Consider the following 27,945-nt stretch of genomic DNA (forward strand, 5'->3'; position numbering starts at 1 on the left):
AACTTCAAAAACAGACTCCAACGAGAAACAGCAGAACTGGAATTAGTATTAAGACTAGGAGTGGATGGGTCACTACAAAAACTAACTTCCCCCTGCTGATACTCACACCTTCTTGTCAACTGTTTGAAATGGGCCACCTTGTTTTACATTGGCCTCATTAGCACTACAAAAGTGATTTCAACCCCTTCTTGTCAACTGTTGAGAATAGCCCACTTCCACCTTAATTGAATTGCCTCGTTAGCACTGACCCCCCACTTGGTAAGGCAACTCCCATCTTTTCATATGCTGTGTATTTATACCTCCTTACCTTATGTTCCTCTCCATGCATCTGATGAAGTGGGTTTTAGCCCACAAAAGCTTATGCCCAAATAAATGTATTAGTCTCTAAGGTGCCACAAGGACACCTTGTTGTTTTTGCTGATACAGACTAGCATGGCTACGACTCTGAAACCTGCTTCCAGGAAGAGTGTTTTTGTTTTTATCTAAATTTCTCTGTGGGTATGGTGTGAAAGTAACAGGGAAAGAAGAATGAGGTGACCAGACAGAGTGACATGCCCACTTTTTGTGTCCCCACTGGGCGAGGTAGCATTTAGGGTCCCTGTTCTGTCTCTGTGGAGAAAGTGACAGGTGAGAAGACAAGCGCCCTACATCCACACAGAGACATTTGAAATACAGGGAAAAGATGAGGGGATTAAAGGGACAGGTCCCTCCCAATGCCTCATTTCCCTGTTTTTTTCCCACTCTTTGTGGCTGTAGGACTAGTGGATTCTGATACTTAGTCCTCTCCCCTCTCCCCTCGATTTTTGTTTTTGTTTTCGTATTTTCTGCCTACAAATGGGTGGAAATGGAGGAAAACAGAAGGAGACGACTGGGAAGGAAATTCCAAAGCAGGTTGTTAAACTTTGTGGTGATTCATTGTTTGTCAGCTCTGAGGCTTGGTAACAATGAATTCCCCAGGGAACACTGAGGTGTTAAACTCCTCTATAGAACCCTTAGAAATTTTCCTGGCCACAATTTCAGCCCAATCACTTCTTGTTCTCTGCTCCCTAAGAGAAAGAGACAAATCTTAAAAGGAGCTTAGCACCTGCGACTGCCTTTGGCTTCCACATGTTTGATTCATCAACATTTTATGTCTCTACTTTAGATTGTTCTCATTAAGGCTGATGTTTGTTAGGTGGGGGAAATACGGTAAAGTCATGGTTTTCTCCCATCAATACCTGTACAATTCCTTAGTTTAGATTCACAGGGAAACAAACCAAAAACATAACAATACATAAAAATACATTCCTGGCACACATTCCTGGCACAGTATTTTCAATGTGAGTCACTTTATTTCTTACTTTCAAAAGGATTTTTAACCTCTTTGTAATGGATTTTAATGCATGAAGTTTGGAAAATTCCTGAAATACATGTAAAATACTGGGGGGGCAATGTACAAAAATATACAAACACACACATCCTTCTGTCCATCGCTTCTTGGGTGTGTTCTAGAATTCCCCTCTACACTAGGGCCCTCATCTGAAGTCAGTGGGAGGATTTCCACTGACTTCAAAGGGCTTTGGACCAGGCAATAGATGTTTGCTAGGTGTAAATATTCATATTGCAACTGCATGAAGGCAGGGATCTGTCAATTGTATTTCCTTGATGTGCCTTGGGAATTTTTATGCTGCTGTACAGATAATAAACATTATAATTAAGAGGTTACAGCACACACTTTATAAATGTCACTTGTATCAAAACAAGATTTCCACAGATGAGCATGTCACAATCTCCAGTGCCCTATAAATAGAGAAACTCCCAGTCTCCTGTCTAACTTGCAGTTTCTTCTCCTCAGTGACATTGAGTTCCTGGCCAAACGTTAGCCATGAAGATTCTTTACCTTCTTTTTGCTGTCTTCTTCCTGGTGGCGCAAAGCACTGAAGGTAAGATTTCCATGAATGAAGGGAAAATATAGAAGGACATGTGTGAGCCTGTACTAAGGTTGCCTAAATCTTTGTATCATAGTTTTTTCCAACTCTTCTTCTAAATAGCTCTAGTACTTACAGGGTTTATAGCAGATACTTAAAATTTAGCTGGGGAATAATCCTGGGGTCAGGAAGGTCCCTTTGATATGCCTATGAAAATCTGTACAGATGTGGTTGAACTATAACCTGTAAAAACTTCATCTAAATTCTATCTAGTGGGGTGCTTCTAGGATTGGTTCTTGGTCCCGTCCTATTCAATTTTTTTATCAGTGACCTGGAAGAAAATATAAACTCACTGTTAAATTTGCAGATGAAAAGAAATTTGGGGAGTGGTAAAAATTGAAGAGGACACAACTCTGATACAGAGTGATGTGGATCGCATGGTAAGCAGGGGGCAAACAAACAATACACATTTAAATAAGGCTAAATATAAATGCATACGTCTAAGAAAAAAGAATGTAGACATAGTTACAGAAGGGGTCACTCTATCCTGGGAAGCAGTGACTCTGAAAAAGATTTGGGAGTAAGTGGAGAATAATCAGTTGAATACGAGCTCCCAGTGTGAAGCTGTGGCCAAAAGGGCCAATTCAGTCTTTGGCTGCATAAACAGCGGAATATCAAGTAGGAATAGAGAGGTTATTTTACCTCTGAATTTGGCACAGGTGAGATCGCTGCTGGAAAACTGGGTCTTGCTCTGGTGTCCACAAATCAAGTCTGTTGCACCCGTGCATGGTTTAAAGGATACATTGGGCAGAATGCTTGTCAATCAAATTTGGCCCAGCTGCCCCTCCATCATTTTGGGGGACCTCCGCAAACTGCCTCTTTCATTCTTCCCCACCCCAGATAGCCCTGAGGAAAGACTGACCTGAATATCTGTGTGGACACAAGATATATCCTCTTCCTTTGGCCTGATCCCATGAAAATACAGTTTGTTCTAGTGGAGGGTGAACTAAGTTGGGAATCAGGAGAATATGAATTCGAGTCTAACTTCTGCTCACAAATGTTAATTACTTAGGGCTTTGATGTCCCTTATTATTAAGTGTTGTCTCACTCCCAGGAGAGAATACACAATCTGGGACTAAAACCCCAATCTTTAATGTGGCAAATCATTTTCTCAGTATTTTAGCAACACTGTCTCCCAGAAATAATCTGCTATATCTGTGTTCTGGGCTAGATTACTGCAAAGGCCATTGTGCTGAGTTGTAGCAGTTTCTGAAGAAATGACATTTCATCCGTATACATTATTATTATGTTATTTATGAATTAGCACCTAGGAGCCCCTGGTCATGGATTTGGACCCCATTGTGTTAGGTGCTCTACAAAGTACAGCTAAGACATACTCCCTACACCAAACATGTATAAGATGAGAGAAATTACATACAAATAGGGGGAGCTCCAGGAAGCAATGAGACATTACTGTTTAGGTCTTGAGTTTATGCCTGTGGGGATTGGATACTTTAATGAAAGCATAGCTAAAATCCAGTTTAAAATAGTCTAATCTAAATATCCCAAAGGGTGAGGTGATGGCCATTTGGGCTACATTTTCCAAAAGTCCAGCCTCTCTCCTATGACTATACCTGGCAACTGGGCAGGAAGAAACTATTCCTGAGTGCTGAGTTGTCACAGAATGTTTCTGCAGAGTCTCCCAGACCATAAGGCATTCAGACGTGAAGGGACTCGGTCAAACCCTTCTGTTCCTAAATGTTGCAACCATCCATCCCAGTGCTGAGCCGGTTCAACCCTGCTCAGCCAACCAGCATTTGTGATATTGCCTGGAACATCACTGTTACAAATAAGAAAGAGTCAGAACCGCAGCAGCAGCCACTAAGGGAAGTTGGCGATTCAGGCAGCTACCTGCTTCCTGTGCCTGCAAGGTGTGGGGCTGTGAAGGACATCCATGCTCAGTGCTGTGGTTCTGAAGTGTGCAGCCAGGGAGCCCGTGCTTCTGCTTAATTAACTTCCTCTGTTCTCTTCCTAGGGGCAGCCATTGAATGGGCAGAGAACTACAGCCATTTAAGTATTATGAAATATCAAGTAAAATGGGGCACAGGAAGATAATTGGGTTGTTTTATCTGGGTCTCAGTGAACGGGAAATTCATTAAAGCCCATCATGCTACAGCCACAGCTCTTGTTTCTCTGCTGTGTGAATGAAAATCATGATTCTTTTTTTTTTGTGTGTGTGCAGTTTCTAACCGTGGAATCATTGGCACTGCCATATGCCTAAGTAAGAAGGGTGCCTGCTTCCTTTTCCATTGTCCTCTCAATACAGTGCGTATTGGACGCTGTGGTCTGTTTTGGCATTGCTGTAGGTGGTAAGTTCAGGATTTTCACAAGGGAGATACTGCACTGTGAACAGAACTATTTCTCTCTCTTTTTTATGTATCCAAGCTATTGTTTAATGCTCTTGCAGGCTTCACACACAAGGCGCAGCCCAGGGCAGAGGGCAATGGAAGGTCCTGTACTACCCTGATTCTGAACTGCCTGGGTGCTTCTTTGACCCTTGTTGACTTCTCTTACTTACAGCTGCCTTACTGTGCTGGCCATGGCTGGTCCACAGCCCGGAGCATCTGTCATGCTCAGTGCTATAGAGATTGCTCTGCTGAGATCAGATAACATCCAGCACCATCTCCAGCACTAACCCTAAGACAGTGTTTGCAAGTAGGGCAGCAGAGGGCCAGTTATGCCTGCTGCGTGTTGGTCGTGCATTGGGGTGACTCTCCTCCAAACCCTTTTAGAGCCCCTGTGTGTTGCCAGAGCATTGGTAAGCCCTCTCAACAAAGGCAGTTTCCAATCTTTCTGTAATAACTCCATCCTCTCACTTGTCCATTTCTGGAACAGCCTCTTTCTTAGGGGAACATCAATGAATGTTCTACAAACGACAATGGGGTCTCTTTTTTTGAGTGTTTGAGCACAGTTCATTCAGGCATTTCTGGTGCTGAATGTGTTTGACACAAGTTCTATTCATTCCTGGGACATGGCTTCTGCCAAAAACAGAGGGATTCTTTGACTTGTAGTCAAGCAACCATGGGAACTGTAGGCTCCTGGAAGGCCTGTTTTTCTCAGTCTGAGGGGAATGGTAGGACTTGTTGTGAATCTCTCCGGTAAGTAGGAGTGAGGGAAAGAGCAGAAGTGCTGATACAGAGCAATCCGGGTCACCAGGTAAGCTGAGCTGAAGGACACAATATGGGCTTTAATACAGCTAAATATAAATGTATACATCTAGGAATGTAGACCATACTTATAGGATGGGGTATTCTATCCTGGGACACAGTGACTCGGAAAAAGATTTAGGGGTCATGTGGATAAACAGCCTAACATGAGCTTCCACTGTGATGCTGTGGCCAAAAGAGCTAATGTGATCATTGGATGAATAAACATGAGAATCTCAAGTAGGAGTAGAGAGGCTATTTTACCTCTGTATTTGGCACTGATGTGCCTGTTGCTGGAGTCCTGTGTCTGCCTCTTGTGCCCAAAATTCAAGAAGGATGATGGGTTCAGAGAAGAGCCAGAAGAACGATTTAAAAATTAGGAAGCATAGCTTATAGTGACAGACTCCACGAGATCAATCTATTTATCTTATCAAAGAGAAGATTAAGGGGTAACTTGATCACAGTCTATAAGTATCTACATGAGGAGAAGTATTTAATAATGGGCTATTCAATCTAGTAGACAACAGTATAAAATAATCCAAAGGCTGGAAGTTGAATCTAGGAAACTCAGACTGGAAATAAAGTGGACATTGTTGGTGATGGTAATTAACCTCTGGAAAAATTTATCAAGTATAGTGCAGGATTCTCCATCACTGACAATGTTTAAATCAAGACTGGATGTTTTTCTAAAACAATCTGCTCCAGATATTATTTGGGGAAAAACGGTAAGGCCTGTGTTATATAGGAGGTCAGCATGCTCAAATTAATGTTGCAGGAAGGACAGGACCCACAGAAGCAGTAGAGTGGGGGGTCAGATCTTCCCAGCCACAAAAACACAAGGGAGTCAACTTGCTGGGAGCTACATGTGAGCAACTGCAGTGCTGCTCTCCTGGCTCATTCGCTGAACATTCTCAGAGCTCCATGCTATCACTAGACCGAGCTGCTAGCATGGAACGGCCACCAGCATGGTCAGGCTTTGGGCTTCTATGAGCTGGGAGGCAGAACTGGAATTTCTATGCACTCTGAAGAATAGAATTGATTGTGTAAATAAGTATTTGTTCTTTAAATGTTGCTATAGACAAAGGTGTATTTGTCAGAAATATTGTACATGGATGTGAGACTTTATGTATTTTTGTTTTATTTTTCTATATATAACAAAATTTGTCTTTTTAATTTTGATAAAAATTTCAATGAAAAAATCTTTGCAGCAGTTCCAATATTTAATTTGATGGTTTTTTTAAATGTCCCAGATGAATTTATTTTTTCTGGTTGTTGCTTTGACTGTGTAGAGTGTTAATAGTCAGGATTTTTTAAATAAAATTGAGAATCTGCCTTCTTTACTAGAGAGTAAGGGGTAAAGGGAGGGGAGATCCATGTTCAGAAATCTTGTTTATTTATCAGGTAGGTCAGAGAGGCAGCCAGTTCACCTGTTTAGATATATCTGACTATCCTCATTAAAACTCTGTAGCAGAATGTAAAATACAGAAAACACCTGTTCTTGTGTTAGCCAGGAATATCTGTACTCACCATTCAGTGATGGACACAGTCCTGCTGTGCCTTTGATTTGAAAGTAAATGTCACATTTTCCTTTTTTAATGGCTATAAACACAGAATCTAAGAGTTTCTTTCATTTTTGCAGCAATAAGCTTAATTGATGGCTCCAGAGATTGTGAATGCAGGATCTCTGGGAATCTGGCAGAGGACGCCTTGCTTCTGAAATCATTGGAGCCTTTTCATCTGGGCTGTAAAGAATCTTGTGACCTGGAGAAAACCCACAAGGGAGCCCTAGTATTACCCATAATGACTTGTTATTCTCCTTTTAATAAAAGTAACTTCTTGTTGTGGCTGTGTACTGCTGAAACCTGAGTGGTGTGCAGGGGCTCTTTAGCTATTTCTTTTCCATAAAAATCCATTTATTTTTTTCCTCTTGAAATTAGAAATAAATAAAACAAAGGGTCACTATTGTATGTTAAATCCACCAGGGGTGTTCCGAGACTGGGGAACATACATATTTTTATGTTTCAGTCAACTCACTTGGGTAATCTTTACCTATTCCGTACACCTTTCACAAATCCATTTAGTTTGTGTTGTTGTTAGAGGAGTTGGGTCCAGTTACAGTTTGATTGTGTGGTGTATGTCCACCTCGGCACCTCAACCCTCCCTCTGCTCCGAAACCTTCCCATCACCAGTTCCCCTTCACTTGTGGCAGAGCTTCCAGACATGGCCCTGGGCAGCAGGTTCTCTTGCAGGAAAATAACAGCACAAATCCTCCAAACATTTCACTTTGCAGGTCGGACCTCAAGGAGACTGAGACATTCCCTCAAACAAGTCCACACAGAAGAGAACAAACGAAATCAGGTCAGGTTGTTTTAAGGGCTGAGGCCTTAAAGTTAAGGGGCAAAGTGGTGACTTGATTACAATAGATAAGTACCTACATGGGGAACAAATAATTGGATCTTCAATCTCGCAGACAAAGCTATAACAGAATCCAATGGTAGGAAGTTGGAATTAGACAAATTTAAACTGGAAATAAAGTTTTTAAAGTTGAGAGTAATTAACCACTGGAACAATTTACCCAGGGTCGTGGCAGATTCTCCATCACGGGCAATTTTTAAATCTAGATAGGATGGTTTCTAAATGATCAGCTCTAGGAATTTTTTGGGGAAATTCTATGGCCTACATTATACACAGAGCTGTAACCAGGGCAGGGTATGCGAGGCAGCTGCCCATGGCTCAAAGCTGCAGGGGTGGAAAAATGATGAAAAGAACTGGTTTGGCAGGGGAGCAAATATGCTTGGTCTCCCCCTGGGTGCTAAATGCCTAGTTACGGATCTGATCGTACAGGAAGTCAGACTAGATTATCACAATGGACCTTTCTGGCCTTAGAATTCATGAATCTATTAATTCTGCTTCCCATTACGCTTGTATCGTAAGTGTACTGGTGCAAAACTGGCATAAGAGAGGTCAGAACTGGGCCCATGATATTCCACACAAAGAGGTTAGAATAAGTTTACAAAAGCGAAATGTCTGCACTGGTTCAATCTCAAATCTTAAATGCCTTACCCGTTCCTGCCCCAACAGTGGTCAGAAATTAACCACTGCCGTTAGATCATTCACAAGAAGTTTAGCAGGGTAGGCTCTATGTGGAAAATCTCATCCCAGACTTAACTAGGCAGATGCTATGGCTCTCCATGATTCTCTTTGTTGCACTGTCACCGAAGTCCAGCAGGCTGAGCTGTGCTGGTTCCTAGTGCAAGGCTGTTATTCGAGATGGAGGACCAGCTTTCCTTAGCCACCTCGGTCTTGTGGTTAGCACTCAGGACTGGCAGCCACGGGTTAAGTAAAAGGCATTTGAGAAATGTATCTAGATTCCCCCTACCTTAATAAGGAGACATTAATCTCTCCCTTCCACAGATGTACAGAACTTCTCAACCCCCACATCGAACTGGACATTAGGAGGGCATGGTTGGGGGGGATAAGAGGGGCTGGGCAGTGGGAAGTGTTTGAGTCCTTTCTTAGAGTTAGGGAGGGTTTGATAGCAAGGAAGTGGGAGTCAGGGGCGTGTCCGTGGTGTGAGGACTCAGGAGAAATTTCAGGCCCTGGTTGTGTCAGCTGGAAATCAGGTGACCGATGTCTTTCCGAGGGGTTCATGTTGATTGCTAAAAAAGCTGAGGTTTTTTTTTTTTAGCTTGGGGTAATTAATGCATCTGAGCTATCCCAAGGTAAAACACTGTGAACACAAGGCAATATACTTGGACCACAAGGTACCTTTGGCAAGGTCAACCAGTTGTCTTAACTGGGCCCAGAAGTGTACCTTAACTGTGAACCCTACTGCATAATGTAGGGAAAATTCATAGTGTCACAATAACATATAACAATAAATGTTGATGGGAAAAGGTGTAAAAGTGAGATAGACAGTGACTGAATTACTCCAAAGAAAAAGACCATCTGATATAACTCAAGGACTGTGTTAAGATCATGCCTGGTAAACAAAAGAAGTGTGGGACCAGAAATCAACGAACTGAAAGTGATGTGTTGGAGACTACATCTAATTGATGGACAAAACAAAAAGGGGATGGGCTATTCCACCCACCACCATATTGGGTTTTTTAAAAGGCAAAAACTTTTGGAGGAAAATTAGCTGAAGAAAAAACAGCTGCCCGCCAACAGCCACTTCTGCAAGCTTTCCTATCTTGGCTGCCTACCCCCACCATTTCCTGGAACCTTGGGTTCGAGCATGACACCATTGTTCCTTCTTCGGCTTATCCTGAGAGATATTTTGACCAGACCAGGCCAGAGAGAGTGATTCAGATGACATCACCATCTCCACCAGCTCCAGCTAAATCCCAGATAAGAGATTTTGTCAACCCCACCTCTGTGGTTGTTTCCTTCCCCACTTTCTTTTTTCTCTTTCCCAACCCTCGTTTGCCATCTGTTTAATAAGCATCTGGCTTAGCCTGTCAAGACGGAATATTTTGCAACACAGCTTTGAGTGTGTGACCGGAAAGAGGCAGTAAATCAATGCCCTAAACGGCCCGAGGTGGTATAACTTCGCCAGGTCTCTGAGTGGCTGATGAGACCATGTGTTTTGCCGATGTTTCTCTAGCAATGTAGCTGCAAGTGAAAGTCTACACCAGAGACTATATTTTTTTATCTTTACACTTCTTTGTTTTTTCCATCTTGCGTGTGTTTGTCTTTTTTTTTTCTTTTAGGAAAAGAGATTGGAATTTAACAACAGTAACAATGACAGCTCCAGCTCATCTCAACTAACTTCTGCTTTCCCAAAAGAGCAGTTTTTTCCATCTTTAATACCATCAAAGAGACTGTTAAACAAGTGTTTTTATTTCCTTTCTAAAGACTTTCTTCATCTAAATGGAAAGGGAACAAGGAATGTTGCTAAAATGGAAGTCTTAGTTAGTGCTTTACATTTCAAATATTTTACCTGTTTTTCCTTCTTTTCAGTATCCTTCATACTGAGTAAAATAAAATAATAATGGTGTGCTTGTCATGGTCCTAAGCAGGCTGTGATCTCTGTATACCAAATCTCAAACTTTGTTTAACAGTGTTACATATTGAACAGTTACTGGGTCATGTTAATACCTTTGTCTCTTTGGGCCCATGTATTCCATCTACATTATCCGTGACTTGGTGAGTTTACCTCACAATAAAATTAAAGTGTTTTGTCTTCACTGTGTTTTTTTTACCTTGAAATAGCTTATGTGCCTTCGTTACCCTGAGGTAAAATACAACTCTTTTAGCAATGAAGATGAGCCCTTAATTATATCTCATGCTGACTTTGGGGGCACGGTCAATGAATCCCAGCCCATGCCAAACACAGTGGGTACAAAGAAAAGCAGGACTTGTGGCACCTTAGAGACTAACCAATTTATTTGAGCATGAGCTTTCGTGATGAAGTGAGCTGTAGCTCACGAAAGCTCATGCTCAAATAAATTGGTTAGTCTCTAAGGTGCCACAAGTACTCCTTTTCTTTTTGCGAATACAGACTAACACGGCTGTTCCTCTGAAACAGTGGGTACAGTTAGGTGATAACTGCATTGCTCTTGTGAGAGTTTGTTCTGTGAGCCTCTTCCCAAGGACCTGCCAGCATGCAGCTTCTTCTGCTCAAGGACTGATTTTTGTGCTGCTCCAGAGTCCTTTATGTTAAAACTCTGGTTTCCACTATTTCTTCTTCTTCTTTTATTATTAATTAATTATTAATTATTAATATTATTATTATTACGGTTTAGAGGCATCCGACTTGATAAGAGCCCCATTGTGCTAGGCACTGTACATTGTAAATGAAAGTCTCTTCCACAAAGAGCTTACTGTCAAGATTGACAAGACAGGCAAAGATAAGATCATTATCCTCCTTTTACAGACAGGGAACAGGGGCCCCAGGGAGATGAGGTGACTTGTCTGACATCACACAAAAAGTCTGTGGCGGAAGTAGGAACTGAGCCTGACTTTGTCTGTCTCAGTCTAATAGGTGAACCTTAAGATCATCCTTCCTGACGATACTTGACACTGTGGCCATTACTGTCCATGATGTCTGACCTCAACCCTGGCAAATCAAAGAATAAGAGCAGAATCTCTGTGGAGAGGCTAATGGAGCCACAGGCAGGAGCAGCACATGGGTTTGGCGAGAACAAGCCCTGCCAGACACACCCGACTGTGCTATTTGCAGAATTATATAATTAGTGGCTGAATAGCATGCAATAGATGTCACGTGGTTGAATTTCTCCAAAGCATTTACTACAGTCAAAAGGACACTGTCTTTTAACTTCAGTAGGCACTGGAACAGGCCCAGATTTAGAAGGTGTAGTCAGAGTGTAGCTTGTCCAGGGTAATGATGGCACAGAAATTATGGAATTCATTAGTACTAATAATGTCATAGACATCCATGAAGAGGCCAGAATCCTTGGTGTAACTTAGGCCAAAGACTTTAAAACACAGCAAGTGGCAGAGATTGCTTCTAAATTTATCTTTTTTTCTTCTTCCATATTATAAGCTTTGTGCCTGGAAGTTCATAATAAAGATACAGGTTTCAGAGTAGCAGCCGTGTTAGTCTGTATTTGCAAAAAGAAAAGGAGGACTTGTGGCATCTTAGAGACTAACAAATTTATTTGAGCATAAGCTTTCGTGAGCTACAGCTCTTACTTGATATGACAGTGTAATTTATCATTTTATTAAAGGGGAAAAGAAATGTAAATGTTGTCCAATAAAACGTAAGAAACTTTATAGACATTTGTAAATATGCTGAGGGTTCTGTAAAAAGGGCCTGCAATCTGAGGAAGCCTGAAATTTACCAAAGTGACCTGGCTTTCCAGAGCATTGCAAACACTGAGGACAGGTCTGTCTCTTTAAAACACAATTGTGATTAATTAAAATATTTATGTCTGGTTAATAATTAATAAAAGTATATTTTATTTTTATATTGTTTTATATTGCGGGAGGTGATACACTCAGCTGGTATGTTGAGAAGCCAATGAGAAGTGAAAATCTGTAAGATGAATCCAACTGAAATGTTAGAAAGTCTAAAGGACCATGAGGCCTGATCAGCTGTTCATTTCCAATTGCACAGAGACAGCTTAATATATGAGTTGAACCTACTAATTTACAATGAAAGCATAAAGAGAATTACCAGGTACTAATAGAAAACTACAGGGGGGAGGGATAGCTCAGTGGTTTGAGCATTAGCCTGCTAAACCCAGGGTTGTGAGTTCAATCCTTGAGGGGACCACTTAGGGATCCAAGGCAAAAAAAAATTGGGGATTGTGCCTGCTTTGAGAAGGGGGTTGGACAAGATGATCTCCTGAGGTCCCTTCCAACTCTGATAGTCTATGAGAAGAACATACAGTTCTTTTGTCTTTGTACTCCATTAATTGTTACCCACATTACTGGAGGTGAACCGAGCCAATGAGCCAAATGACTTGATGTTGCTGCCTGATGAGCTGTGGGAAAAAATGACACAATCATCAAGGACTGTGAAAAGACTTCACCTAAAGTTTCCCTCCTGCCTTCAGAATGGACATTTTCACAGACAGCTCAAACTGCTGACAGAGAAACTCCCACTTGGGGAAGGGCAAGGGCACAGGTCTCTACAGCCTAGGGGCTCACTTTCATTTTGTTTTATGTTCCTAAAAGATCATGCTTCGGAGTTTCAGCCAGGGGTCAGGAAAGGGTTTCCCCCCAGTGTACAGTGTGTGTGTGTGTGAGAGAGGGTGTGTGTGGTGGGGGTTTCTTTCCTCTGAAGCATCAGGGTTGGCCACAGCTGGAGATGGGACATTGCGTGAGTGGGCCATGGCTCCAAGGTGGCGCTGAGCATCCTCTTGCTCAGGTCCTTGGCAGGCTGGTTCTTGCTCACATGCTCAGGGTCTAACTGTTTGCCATACTTTGGGTCAGGAAGGAATTTTCATCCAGGTCAGATTGGCAGTGACCCTGGGGGGTTTCACTTTCCTCTGCAGTGTGTGGGTGCGGGTCACTTGGCAAGATTAAATGGATATTCCTCACTTAATCATCTCCCTGCCATTGCGGGGACCTCAGGCATCGGTGCACCTGTGTCCCGCTTATACTCTCCCAATGGCACATGACAATCTAATCTGCTGTGGGCTGCAATACTTTGATCTGATTTCAGTTGTTGGGGTTCGCGTGCAGGAGCTGGGTTGTGCTGGTGGCCTGCAATACACAGCAGGTCAGACTAGATGATGTAGTGGTCCTTTCTGGCCTTAAACTCAGTGAAGCTTTGATTATTATGCTAGTCCAGGATTTTTTTATAATCAAACCCTATTTCCACCTATTATTATTATGAGAGATTCAATGGGGAGTTACATAATATCTTTTTTTTGGACTAACTTCTGTTGGAAGGGACAAGCATTTGAGCATCATACAGCTCTTCCTCAGGTCTGGAGGTAAAGTCACACCCCACCAACACCACTGTACAATGCTTCTGGGCCCAGACCCCTCAAGGAGAAATAGTCTGGGTTTTCCCTAAACCTTTCTCCTCCCAGGCACTAACTATTCCCCAAGACCATCTTCTGTGCACTCAATAGGTTGTTTTGATTATTCCAGACACATGGAAATGGGTAACCAGCCTCTCAGGCTGCCCTAGAGGTCCAGTCCCCCACTGCACCATGAAAGGGGGTGGAAGAATTCCATGGCTAGCAGGGCTGGAGATAGTGGAGGTCAGCCCCCTGCAGGCCTGGGCCTTGCCAAAAGGTGGGGAGTCTGCATCACTTGCCCCTACTGATCCTGCTGCTCTGTGCATTGGGGGCCCCAGAGACTGCAGATGGAGGTCATACAGGGGCTAAGGGGGAGAGGGAGACTATTGTGGCCTCTGATAGAAGATTAAGGTAAGAGAGGAACCAAGCCTAAGAGTTTGGTGTCCGGGGATGGGGGGAAGAGTCACAGGGACATGGAGGGATGGAGACAGGTGGGTAAGATGAGGCCAGAATCAAATGTAAAGGACAAGGGATTGGGATCCCCTGGCAGCCATCACCTTGAGGGATTGAGGCTGCTACAGGCCCTGACCTCAGGCAATAAGTAGGGCCCGCCTGTGGGGTTGGAACACGGAGCTGCTGCCTGAGGGAACTAGGAATGTGGGAGGAGTGGGGAGGTGGGTGCTGGAGATCTGGAGGAAACCAGGCTGAGCTGACCCCTTAGTGTGGGGATAAAGTGGGAAGCTGGGACTTTGAAGGTGGAGGCATATGACTGTCTGACAAGGGAAATAGGAGTGAGGCGTTAGAACTGGGCAGGCTCGCCGACAGCAATTCTGGGCCCCAGGGCAGAACAGTCAATGGCCCCCCTGGAAAGGGATGGCTGAGGTTTACAACACTGCTTTTTATCCTCTTGATAATACATCAGAACTCACTATGCATCAGTTGTGGCATTGCCTGATCTAGTTAACTTTTCTTTTTTCCAGTTACAGCGACGGTATTAAACAAATTGTGAGCCTAAATGTAAGATGTAGAATTTCATAGAATCATAGAATCATAGAATATCAGGGTTGGAAGGGACCTCAGGAGGTCATCTAGTCCAACCCCCTGCTCAAAAGCAGGACCCATCCCCAATTAAATCATCCCAGTCAGGGCTTTGTCAAGCCTGACCTTAAAAACTTCTAAGGAAGGAGATTCCACCACCTCCCTAGGCAACGCATTCCAGTGTTTCACCACCCTCCTAGTGAAAAAGTTTTTCCTAATATCCAACCTAAACGTCCCCCACTGCAACTTGACACCATTACTCCTTGTCCTGTCCTCTTCCACCACTGAGAATAGTCTAGAACCATCCTCTCTGGAACCACCTCTCAGGTAGTTGAAAGCAGCTATCAAATCCCCCCTCATTCTTCTCTTCTGCAGACTAAACAGTCCCAGTTCCCTCAGCCTCTCCTCATAACTCATGTGTTCCAGTCCCCTAATCATTTTTGTTGCCCTTCGCTGGACTCTCTCCAATTTATCCACATCCTTCTTGAAGTGTGGGGCCCAAAACTGGACACAGTACTCCAGATGAGGCCTCACCAATGTCGAATAGAGGGGGACAATCACGTCCCTCGATCTGCTCGCTATGCCCCTACTTATACATCCCAAAATGCCATTGGCCTTCTTGGCAACAAGGGCACTCTGCTGACTCATATCCAGATTCTTGTCCACTGTCACCCCTAGGTCCTTTTCCGCAGAACTGCTGCCTAGCCATTCGGTCCCTAGTCTGTAGCTGTGCATTGGGTTCTTCCGTCCTAAGTGCAGGACCCTGCACTTATCCTTATTGAACCTCATCAGATTTCTTTTGGCCTCCAATTTGTCTAGGTCCCTCTGTATCCTATCCCTGCCCTCCAGTGTATCTACCACTCCTCCCAGTTTAGCATCATCCTCAAATTTGCTGAGAGTGCAATCCACACCATCCTCCAGATCATTTATGAAAATATTGAACAAAACTGGCCCCAGGACCGACCCCTGGGGCACTCCACTTGACACCGGCTACCAGTAACAAAATTTGTTACTTTGAATTATATTTAAATTAAATAAATACATTATAGAATGAAATTAAATAATGTATACAACATTTAAAGAAGCACAAAGTACGAAAACACCTAAAGTATCAAGTAGGCTAATTAAACACCTAATCATGATTCATGTGTAATCTAAAATCAAGGAAAACATGGATATACAAGATGTCACTGAATATGACCAACAAAGTTAAAATATACTATATTTGTGCTGCTGGTACTGTGGGACATCAACACCCAGAGCAATGAGGAGGCAGTAGGCATGTTGCACCACATCTACCAGGAGATCTCCAAGGAGGCGGCCAGGTGTGAAAGCAGAGGGAAAACCCTCGTTTCCTGACTGAGTGGTGTAGGTGACCTTTCATCCTGTGCTCGTTATATCAGCTCGTCAGCCAGTGGAGTAGTATGTCCAGAAATGACAACGCATCAGTTTAAGGTTTTATATCTGTGGGTTGCCCTAAAAGCAGTGGGAAAGTATATTTTTTTTATGATTTTGAGTGCATGCAGGAGACCAGTGTGCACATACCCAATGACACCTTTGTACTGTGCTTAAGCACAAAGCAGAACTCATGGGATTTTAAGGTGAAGAATGTATTTTGGCTTCTCAACACCATTATGGCTATATAGTTTCAGGAGTAAGTGTTCATAACACCCAGCTCCAAAGGTTATAAAGTTTACTGTGTTAGACAATTGTTAATGGAAAAATTGAAAATAGACCTGATGGTTCAGAAAGTTAGACTATGAGTGCGATGGTGAAAGCCTTGAACCAATATTTTATTGACTGTTTAAACTTTTTACTCATGAAGTTCAGTAAGATGCTTCAGACCATGGGTTTTTAGGGTTCCAAAGACTGTTTTCCGCATTTCTTTAACATTTTAAACAAAAAAAAAAATGTGATGGGTGTATTGGGGAACAATTGAATACAACTGAATACCCTAAACTAAACTGAAGTACTAAGCACTTCAAAATCAAAATTACTAACAAGGCTTTTAATGATTTTCAAACATGATGCTGGACTTTGAATAAAAGGTCACCTGAAAACCCAAAGTTGGAAAAGATAAGGAAATGCTGACATTAAAGTTCATGGTGTTCCCCCAACTCTCCTATTAAAACAATGAATAAGGATGGTATCCATGTGTCACTGTGCCTCATATACAGCATCACAACCCGATACACATAAACTGAATTATGCTATTGAAATATGAAGACGAAGAATTGCAGAATGGTAAAAAGGAGGGTTTTTGTTAGTTTAATAGCTCATATTTATGGACAGTGAATGAGTATGAATAGGGTAATACTTATGCCAAGGCCTTGGCCTACCTTTTGCCATACATGAGTGTTGTCTTGCCTATCTTTTTCTTTTTATATAGCCTTGTTTAGATAATACTCACAGCGGATAAGACAAAGGTGATGTTTTGTTACTGTGTTGGAAGACTGGGATAAGAGCAAGTTAATTAGTCTAATAAAATTCACAAAATATCACACTAAAAGTCCCTGTGTTGGGAAAAACAGGAGTGAGTTGACATGAAGACATAATGATATGAAAATACTATAGATAGCAAAAGCTGTGTAAATTGAAGCTTGTGCATGCCTATTGTATGGGGTACAGAAAACACATGTTAATGTTGATTAGAGGAAAGGTAATGAATATGTAATGTGAAAAGGTATAAGAAACCAATGAATAAGGACCCAAACTGGAGAAATACCAGACCGGAAACTGAAGGAATGAGATTAAAGGACCAGATGAGAGGCTAGGATGACCATCATGAAGTGCAGAACAGCTACTCAGTATCTCGGAACTTGATAATTTGGGACCCTACCTTTTCTGCCTTTTCTGTTTATTCTCTGTCAAAAATATACAATCAGACACTATAAATGACAATAATTCTGTCTGAAAATTTATAAAGAAAGCTGAAAATTAAGCCTAAATCGGGTGGACTCATTACATAGCTCTGGTCTACACTACAGAGTTAGATCAATGTAAGGCATCTTACATCAACCTAACTCTGTAAGCATCTACACTGAAATGTTGCTCCTGAAATGTAATTAGCCCGCTACACTGACTTATTTCAGAGTAACAGCTGTGTTAGTCTGTATTCGCAAAAAGAAAAGGAGTACTTGTGGCACCTTAGAGACTAACCAATTTATTTGAGCATGAGCTTTCGTGAGTGAGCTGTAGCTCACGAAAGCTCATGCTCAAATAAATTGGTTAGTCTCTAAGGTGCCACAAGTACTCCTTTTCTTTTTACACTGACTTAATAACTCCACCACCACAAGAGGTGTAGCACTTAGATCAATGTAGTTAGGTTGATGTCATGTTAGTGTAGACACTGCATAGCTTACATCAATTGTTGCTGCCTTTCAGAAGCTATCCCACAATGCCCCACACTGATAGTTAAATCAGTGCAAGAGCTCCTGATGAGGATACGCACCACTGACACAAGGAGTGCAGCATGGACATGCACAAGCAATTTAATTACTGAGGTGGCTGTATGTCGACGTAATTTCGATCGACATAATTCTGTAGTGTAGACAAACCCCCAGTTTCCCACTTTACAGGCCTATGCCTAAAGTGGAGAACTATGGGTTGACTATATGCTGCCTGAGGAGAAAGCAGAGTTTCTGGAGTGGTATCAAATTAATCAAGGTCACACATTTGACATACGAAAAAGCTGATACATTATTGTTAGGAGGATGTAAAATTTTGAGTCAAGCCTGCATCCTCTACAGACACAAAATTACAGAGATGCCTGTGATGGAAAGTCTTAAAGAGCAGGGTGATCGCTTCATTTTGGTTAAAGAGTCTATAGATCCAGTGGGCCTCAGTCTGCATGGTTATGTACAGGCTTCGATTTTTAAAGTCCTTTACCACAGGGCTTCACCCTCCAGACAACTACCATAGGCCAAAAAACAGATATTCTACCCAGCTGTCTAGTGGCTTATGTATACAGCCCATAAAGAAAATATATGTATTTGGCATGCCGTAAATATGGGGAGTTTCAAGAGGGCCTACTTTCTGGATGGCTAAGCAGTCATCAATGGTAAATCCACGGCTTTCGATTTTAACAGCTGTTTTTTTTTCATGGGGGTGCCTTGGGGGTGCTATGGGTGTGCAAAGGTGCAGAACCCTCAGGTCAGCCAACCTTTAGTCAGCTTTATTAGCAGATTCAGTTTAGAGCAGACTTTCTGGAAAGGCCAGGGTATGTAATCAGAACCCTAGGGGAGCACCAGTGGACAGCCATGGTAGAATCAAACAGGGAGTTTGTAGAATTCCTAACCAACACACAGGTGCCTCAGCCTCTGGTGCTGAGATGCTCTTTTCAAGAGAAGGACTAACTACTATCTTTGTAACATTGTAAGTACATCTGTCTATATTATAAACCTGAGGCTGGTGAGCAAAGCCACTATTATGAATGTACCAGTCTGTACCTGTGTGTAAACAAGACCAAGGAATACCCTATTGGAACCCCCAAATCCTTTGTGACAAATTTGGCCTGAGCTCAAACTGTTTTGGAATTGCCAAGGTAAAAATATCCTCCCAGAGTACCCTGTTTCCCAGTGTTACCTGTCAGGGCAGATGGCAAACTCGTGTTCCCTCGCGTTCAGCCTGGCATGTGCTAAATCCAAATAGCAGCTGCCTTGCACCCATGGTAATGAGGAGAGGGCCCTCATAGGCTGCTGGCGCACAGTGGAATTGAACCTGGCTATAAAGAAGGTGTACAGGTTGACCACAAGTGACAAAGTCTGGTATTTTTCTAAAAGTTCGGACAAGTTATTTCCAGAGCAAATTAAATTACACCTCTGTCCAAAATAAGAGGTGTCAGGGTTTTGCATCTTGTGTATGGACATGGAAGAACAAAACCAATACATTAATGATTTCTATAAGAAGGAAGCCACTCTTTTACACAGAGATGAAATTACTGTGATCCTGGCTAAAATGTGAATTCCTAAATTGGCTCTAATCTCCTTATGGATCTCCGAATACCAGTCTTGTGAGATCTTGACAAACATTGTAAGTATGTCTTTTCCCCATTTTATGAGGTTTCTTCCTATGTATTTATGAATGATGAAACAACTTGTGTGTGTTGGAGATATGTAAAAAAGCATTATACAACCTCTGCAGACACCAGCATTTTCATAGCTGCTTTCAGAACTGCTTTCAGAACTAGAACTCTACAAGCTGTTAGTCAAGTTACAGGAGCACTACCCTGTACCATGACACAGAATGCGATATTTGTGAGTCATGAGAAAGCGGGGAAACCTCCTCTGGGTGATTACTTAAGGGATCTGACAAGAGAGATTCTGACGGATCAGCACATCACAGGGTTTGTTTCAGCAGGACCAAAAACCTATGGGTACAAATTGTCCAGGGGAAGGTCTGAATGAAAATTAAAGGGGTTCGACTGATTGTGGAGAATAATGAAAAGATCAGCTTTGAGAATTTGGACCCCACACCAGAAGTTAAGGACAATGAGAAGGAGTTTTTAAAGTATATTAGGCCCCAAAAGAATCCTAACTATGGTACTTGTCCATTGCTTGATGGAAATGGTAGAATTATCAGTAATAATGTAGAAAAGGCAGAAGTGTTCAATAAATATTCCTGTTCTGTATTTGGGGGGAGGGGGGAAAAATGATGTCGTCATATCATATTATAACACTCTTTATATTCCACTAGTATCTCAGGAGGCAGTTACACAATAGCTACTAAAGTTAGACATTTTTAAATCAGCCAGTCCAGATAACTTGCATCCAAGAATTTTAAAAGAGCTCACCAAGGAGCTCTCTTCCGGTACAATGGAAGAAAGCTAATATTGTGCCAACATTTTAAAAGGGTAAACTGGATGACCCAATTAATTACAGGCTTATCAGTCTGAAATTGATCCTGGACAAGATAATGGAGTGGCTGATAAGGGACTTAATTAATAAAGAATTAAAGAAGGGTGTGACATTCCCCTCTGGTGTTATCTGGACCGGTGATCTGCTAGGTCACTCCAGTCCTTGACTCTGGGAGCCAGCCTTACCCTGCTTTGCTGTGAGAACCTCCACTTCTGGGCTGTTCACGCACAGCCCCTGGCATGTAAGCTGCTCCTTGGACTGTGCAACCGAATGACACTACCCAATATCTCTGGTCCCAGACAAAACCCTAGGAACCTCCATCTTGCAGGATCCAGTTATGCCTGGTGGACACTGCAAGCTTAGATGAGTTCATCAATTTAACAAAGAAATTGATATGTACTAGGCTTGTTCTCCCAAGGGGAGTCTCTGACATGCTTCAAACCAAACACACTGCTTCAGGTAGAATAAACAAACAAATTTATTAACTACAAAGATAGATTTTAAGTGATTATAAGTCAAAGTATAACAAGTCAGATTTGGTCAAATGAAATACAAGCAAAATGCATTCTAAGCTGATCTTAAAACTTTCAATGCCCTTACAAACTTTGATACTTCTCACCACAGGCTGGCTAGTTGCTCTTCAGCCAGGCTCTCTCCTTTAAGCAGTGATGTAGCTTCTCCACTCCTGTCTGTTTCTGGCAAGTCTTTCAATGATTCCCCAGCTGTGCCCCAGGTTTTTCAGCTCAGCTTCCACAGCTCTTCGCCATGTTGTTTTCTGGTGACTTAATTTTCGCTTGCCTAAATACATGAATGTTTCTACATTGGTGAAAACATGATCCTCTATCCGTACTGGTGATGGCGAGGCAAGATTAAAGGTCCTGATATTTATCTTATAGTGGCTGATTTTCAGTCCAATTTGCTGGCTGAATGCAAGACTGAATTAGACGGATTTAAATGGCAGGCACACAGCACTGCCAGTGTTACATGGGACATTCTCACCTAATTAGGAATAGTATAATTATTTAATAATGGGAATGCTTGGCACTCATTAGCACCTTCCCACCAGGAAGATCCAAACTCTTCCCACACATGAATTAACCTCACAATATCTCTGGCAGGCAGATAAGCAAAATACCTGCTGTTGTAATTAAGCCATGTGCTGCATCCCAGAATTAATTGTAACCCTATACTTACCAAGTGAAAATGGAAATTAAAAGCAGATAAATAACATATCAGAAATAAACACTCATTGCAGAACTTCTGGGAGTCACAAACCTCTTCCTGTATTGTGACCATTCCTTGTTAGGCAGCTGTCACACAGACCTGAGTATGCAATATGATATGGCAGCAAAAAGGGCCATTGGAGTGCTGGGGCAGCATTCACAGCAGCATCACATCTCGGTCCCTCCATCTGGAATATTGAGTTCAGGTCTGAACCCTGCCTTACCTGAGAGATATTGACAAACTGGAGAGAGTTCAGAGATGACTGAAAAATGGAGGGGTTGAAATGGAATTTAAAACAGAGACTGTACATGTATCGCTTGGCAAGTCAACCTCTAAAGCAGGGTGGGGCAATGCTAGCAGCCTATAGATATTTAAAGGATGTTAACACCAAGCTGGGAGAGGAATTATTTAGCCCAATAGAAGGATGGGGTCTACTGAGAAGCAGTGGGTTGAAATTAAGAAAGAGAATATTTGGGCTGAATCTCAGTAAGATCTCATTGAGCTTGGTGACATCTGGGAGGAGGCAAAAAGAGTCTCCACAAGGCAGACCCCGGTACTGGCTCCCTGGCAGCTGTGGCAGCCAGGCCTTATGGTCCCTAACTTTATGTTTCATGCCCTCCAGCGCTCAGGGCCCTCAGCACTCAATCACTGCTGGATCTTCCTCCATGTGGGCAACATTTTTGACAGGAGTCTGTTTCTCTGTGTATCTAGGCCATGGACAAGTGCCCAGGGGATCTCGTTTCATGCAGGCGTGGCCCTACCCTGATCTCTAGGCCATTGGCAACTATTGAATATCTAGCCTTAAATGTGCCATATTAAGAAGCATTCACCATTTCCTGGGAGAGGGGAGTGGGAGGTCATGCATCCCCTCAAGAACAGAACACAAGGGGAAGGGGAAGTGTGGCCTGTTGGGAAAACTTGAGTGAGTAAAGTGAGCAAGGTTTGGCCCTTTCAGGTCTGGAGAAATTCAAACACTTTATGTCTTTCATTCGCTGCTCGGCCACTAAGGTTATAACTGTACCACACAAAGCAGTCGGGGTGTCTAAAAAGAGTTCTCCTTTAGAAACCAGGTGCTGCCCAGCTTGGGATTCCATTATCCTCTCTCTAGATTTAATTTTTTTTACAATTAGATCTACTTTGGTAGAACTTACTTCTCGGATACTAATTGCCAGAATCATTCCTCTTTTCTTTTCTGTGAAGATGAACCAGGAAGGATGGTCTCATGCTTCAGTCACTAGACAGGACTGAGAAATCTGGGTTTAGTTCCCAGTTCTACCGCAGACTCCATGTGCGGCCTTAGGCAAGTCATCTCTTCTCTGTGAGTTTTGGCTACTTGTTTGTACAAATGGGTTAATAGCACCTTTTTCTTGTCCGTTCTATTTCAATTGTAAACTCTTTGGGGCAAGGACCATCTGTGACCCGGGGTTCTTTCAACCCAAATCTCTTGGTAACTTTTACTCTGTGCCAGGAAATAAATCAGGGGAGATGCGGCCGTCCGACCGATTGATGGCTGGCACAAACAGGACAACACAAGAGTGCTTTCACTTAAAGCTAAACTTTACTTAGTCTAACCAATTTATTTGAGCATGAGCTTTCGTGAGCTACAGCTCACTTCATCAGATGCATACCGTGGAAACTGCAGCAGACTTTATATACACACAGAGAATATGAAACAATACCTCCTCCCACCCCACTGTCCTGCTGGTAATAGCTTATCTAAAGTGATCAACAGGTGGGCCATTTCCAGCACAAATCCAGGTTTTCTCACCCTCCACCCCCCCACACAAATTCACTCTCCTGCTGGTGATAGCCCATCCAAAGTGACAACTCTTTACATAATCAAGTCGGGCTATTTCCTGCATAGATCCAGGTTTTCTCACATCCCCCCCCCCACCCCCATACACACACAAACTCACTCTCCTGCTGGTAAGAGCTCATCTAAACTGACCACTCTCCAAGTTTAAATCCAAGTTAAACCAGAACATCTGGGGGGGGGGGGAGGAAAAAACAAGAGGAAACAGGCTACCTTGCATTATGACTTAGCCACTCCCAGTCTCTATTTAAGCCTAAATTAATAGTATCCAATTTGCAAATGAATTCCAATTCAGCAGTTTCTCGCTGGAGTCTGGATTTGAAGTTTTTTTGTTTTAAGATAGCGACCTTCATGTCTGTGATTGCGTGACCAGAAAGATTGAAGTGTTCTCCGACTGGTTTATGAATGTTATAATTCTTGACATCTGATTTGTGTCCATTTATTCTTTTACGTAGAGACTGTCCAGTTTGACCAATGTACATGGCAGAGGGGCATTGCTGGCACATGATGGCATATATCACATTGGTGGATGTGCAGGTGAACGAGCCTCTGATAGTGTGGCTGATGTTATTAGGCCCTGTGATGGTGTCCCCTGAATAGACTGCATTTAGCCGTATGGAGTGGAAATCTATCAACTGCATGAAAAAACTTGTACAGATACAGACAGACATCATCTTCCTTTCCAAATGCAAACAGATGGACATCATACCAAAAGGACTGAAGGTAAAAAATCCATTACAATCTACATACCACACAGACTATGCTGACAGCTTGTGCCTCACGCTCTCAAAGAAACTGCGGAATCACCTGATCAAGATCCTCTACAGCAAACAGGGAAAGATTAAGAATGAGCTCTCAAAAATGGATACTCTCATAAAGAACCAACCTTCCACACAAACTTCCTCGTGGCTGGATTTTACTAAAACTAGACAAGCCATTTACAATGCACACTTTGCTTCTCTACAAAAGAAAAAGGACACTAAACTTTCTAAACAACTACATGCTACAAGGGGCCACAGCAATGGTTCCCTCACCCCACCTAGCAATATTGTTAACCTATCCAACTATACTCTCAGCCCAGCAGAAGCAGCTGTTCTATCTCGGGGCCTCTCCTTCTGCCCCTCCACCCCCACGAACATGATACAGTTCTGTGGTGACCTAGAATCCTATTTTCGACGTCTCCGTCTCAAGGAATATTTCCAAAATACCTCTGAACAACATACTAATCCACAGAGGTCTCCCTGCCAACACTACAGAAAGAGGGATTCTAGATGGACTCCTCCTGAAGGTCGAAACAGCAGCCTGGACTTCTACATAGAGTGCTTCCGCCGACGTGCACGGGCTGAAATTGTGGAAAAGCAGCATCACTTGCCCCATAACCTCAGCCATGCGGAACGCAATGCCATTCACAGCCTCAGAAACAACTCTGACATCATAATCAAAAAGGCTGACAAAGGAGGTGCTGTTGTCATCATGAATAGGTCGGAATATGAACAAGAGGCTGCTAAGCAGCTCTCCAACACGAGTTTCTACAAGCCATTACCCTATGATCCCACTGAGAGTTACCAAAAGCAACTACAGCATTTGCTCAAGAAACTTCCTGAAAAAGCACAAGATCAAATCCGCACAGACACACCCCTGGAACCCCGACCTGGGATATTCTATCTACTACCCAAGATCCATAAACCTGGAAATCCTGGGCGCCCCATCATCTCAGGCATTGGCACCCTGACAGCAGGATTGTCTGGCTATGTAGACTCCCTCCTCAGGCCCTACGCTACCAGCACTCCCAGCTACCTTCGAGACACCACTGACTTCCTGAGGAAACTTCAATCCATCGGTGATCTTCCTGATAACACCATCCTGGCTACTATGGATGTAGAAGCCCTCTACACCAACATTCCACACAAAGATGGACTACAAGCCGTCAAGAACACTATCCCCGATAATGTCACGGCTAACCTGGTGGCTGAACTTTGTGACTTTGTCCTTACCCATAACTATTTCACATTTGGGGACAATGTATACCTTCAGATCAGCGGCACTGCTATGGGTACCCGCATGGCCCCACAGTATGCCAACATTTTTATGGCTGATTTACAACAACGCTTCCTCAGCTCTCGTCCCCTAAAGCCCCTACTCTACTTGCACTATATTGATGACATCTTCATCATCTGGACCCATGGAAAAGAAGCCCTTGAGGAATTCCACCATGATTTCAACAATTTCCATCCCACCACCAACCTCAGCCTGGTCCAGTCCACACAAGAGATCCACTTTCTGGACACTACAGTGCTAATAAACAATGGCCACATAAACACCACCCTATACCGGAAACCTACTGACCGCTATTCCTACCTGCATGCCTCCAGCTTTCACCCTGACCACACCACACGATCCATCGTCTACAGCCAAGCTCTGCGATACAACCGCATTTGCTCCAACCCCTCAGACAGAGACAAACACCTACAAGATCTCTGTCAAGCTTTCTTACAACTACAATACCCACCTGCAGAAGTAAAGAAACAGATTGATAGAGCCAGAAGAGTTCCCAGAAGTTACCTACTACAGGACAGGCCTAACAAAGAAAATAACAGAACGACACTAGCCGTCACCTTCAGCCCCCAACTAAAACCCCTCCAAAGCATTATTAAGGATCTACAACCTATCCTAAAGGATGACCCAACACTCTCACAAGTCTTGGGAGACAGGCCAGTCCTTGCCTACAGACAGCCCCGCAACCTGAAGCAAATACTCACCAACAACCACATACCACACAACAGAACCACTAACCCAGGAACTTATCCTTGCAACAAAGGCCGTTGCCAATTGTGCCCACATATCTATTCAGGGGACACCATCACAGGGCCTAATAACATCAGCCACACTATCAGAGGCTCGTTCACCTGCACATCCACCAATGTGATATATGCCATCATGTGCCAGCAATGCCCCTCTGCCATGTACATTGGTCAAACTGGACAGTCTCTACGTAAAAGAATAAATGGACACAAATCAGATGTCAAGAATTATAACATTCATAAACCAGTCGGAGAACACTTCAATCTCTCTGGTCACGCAATCACAGACATGAAGGTCGCTATCTTAAAACAAAAAAACTTCAAATCCAGACTCCAGCGAGAAACTGCTGAATTGGAATTCATTTGCAAATTGGATACTATTAATTTAGGCTTAAATAGAGACTGGGAGTGGCTAAGTCATAATGCAAGGTAGCCTGTTTCCTCTTGTTTTTTCCTCCCCCCTCCCCCCCCCAGATGTTCTGGTTTAACTTGGATTTAAACTTGGAGAGTGGTCAGTTTAGATGAGCTCTTACCAGCAGGAGAGTGAGTTTGTGTGTGTATGGGGGTGGGGGGGGGGATGTGAGAAAACCTGGATCTATGCAGGAAATAGCCCGACTTGATTATGTAAAGAGTTGTCACTTTGGATGGGCTATCACCAGCAGGAGAGTGAATTTGTGTGGGGGGGTGGAGAGTGAGAAAACCTGGATTTGTGCTGGAAATGGCCCACCTGTTGATCACTTTAGATAAGCTATTACCAGCAGGACAGTGGGGTGGGAGGAGGTATTGTTTCATATTCTCTGTGTGTATATAAAGTCTGCTGCAGTTTCCACGGTATGCATCTGATGAAGTGAGCTGTAGCTCACGAAAGCTCATGCTCAAATAAATTGGTTAGTCTCTAAGGTGCCACAAGTACTCCTTTTCTTTTTGCGAATACAGATTAACACGGCTGTTCCTCTGAAACCTGTCTTTACTTAGTCTCAGGCACTTATACACACGTCCGCAAGAGGATAGTAAAACACCCCCAACCCTGGATAATTACCAAAGCTGAGTGTGGCTCTCGAATGGCACAGCGGTAGCCCGTCTGCCACTGGGAAACACAAGATGCATCCAGAGAGAGAGAGTCCAGTCCTGAAGAGTCCCCCTACCTCAAACTTTTTCCCCTTATTTATACATTAGTAATAGAATGACATGTCCCTTAAAGCAAACTTGTTAAGTAAGCAGCTGGTCAAGAGAGAGGTTCCTTCTGATTATCGATTAACCAGGTGTGGGTTTTTCCAGAGTTTGCAGCCTTGAGGCCCCAATAGACATTCCTGGGGCTCATCCTGCTCTTCTAAGATGCATGTATCAGCAACTTCAACACAATTCTTATCAGGAAGGACGCAGGGTCAAGCTGCCCTTTCTGTGGCACCCAAAAAACCCCTTCCCCTCCTGTCTTGGTTAAGCTAAGCCTGCTGACTTGGCTAATTTACAGCCTGCTGACTTGGCTGCTTTTAGTAATAAGCCATAGTGGTTTCAGGCACTTTACTGGTTTGCCAGAGTCTCCCTGTACACATCCTTTACTATGTACAGTGCCTAGTCCTATGGGGCTCTCATCTAGGCTGAAGCATGTAACCATGACCATAATAACAACAATTGAGAACAGGGTTTGATTATAAAGGACCTC

General features: G+C 43.0%; 1 long non-coding RNA gene across 1 annotated transcript; it reads left to right on the forward strand.

Annotated features, from left to right (window-relative positions):
* Window positions 1–5,034: 5,034 nt before the first annotated feature.
* On the forward strand, window positions 5,035–6,954 carry LOC125634700 (uncharacterized). The gene is made up of 2 exons (XR_007356022.1): window positions 5,035–5,123; window positions 6,753–6,954. It is a non-coding gene; the product is annotated as an uncharacterized LOC125634700 (long non-coding RNA).
* Window positions 6,955–27,945: the final 20,991 nt, after the last annotated feature.

This window comes from Caretta caretta, chromosome 3 (genome assembly GCF_965140235.1).
Source record: "Caretta caretta isolate rCarCar2 chromosome 3, rCarCar1.hap1, whole genome shotgun sequence".
NCBI lineage: Eukaryota > Metazoa > Chordata > Testudines > Cheloniidae > Caretta > Caretta caretta.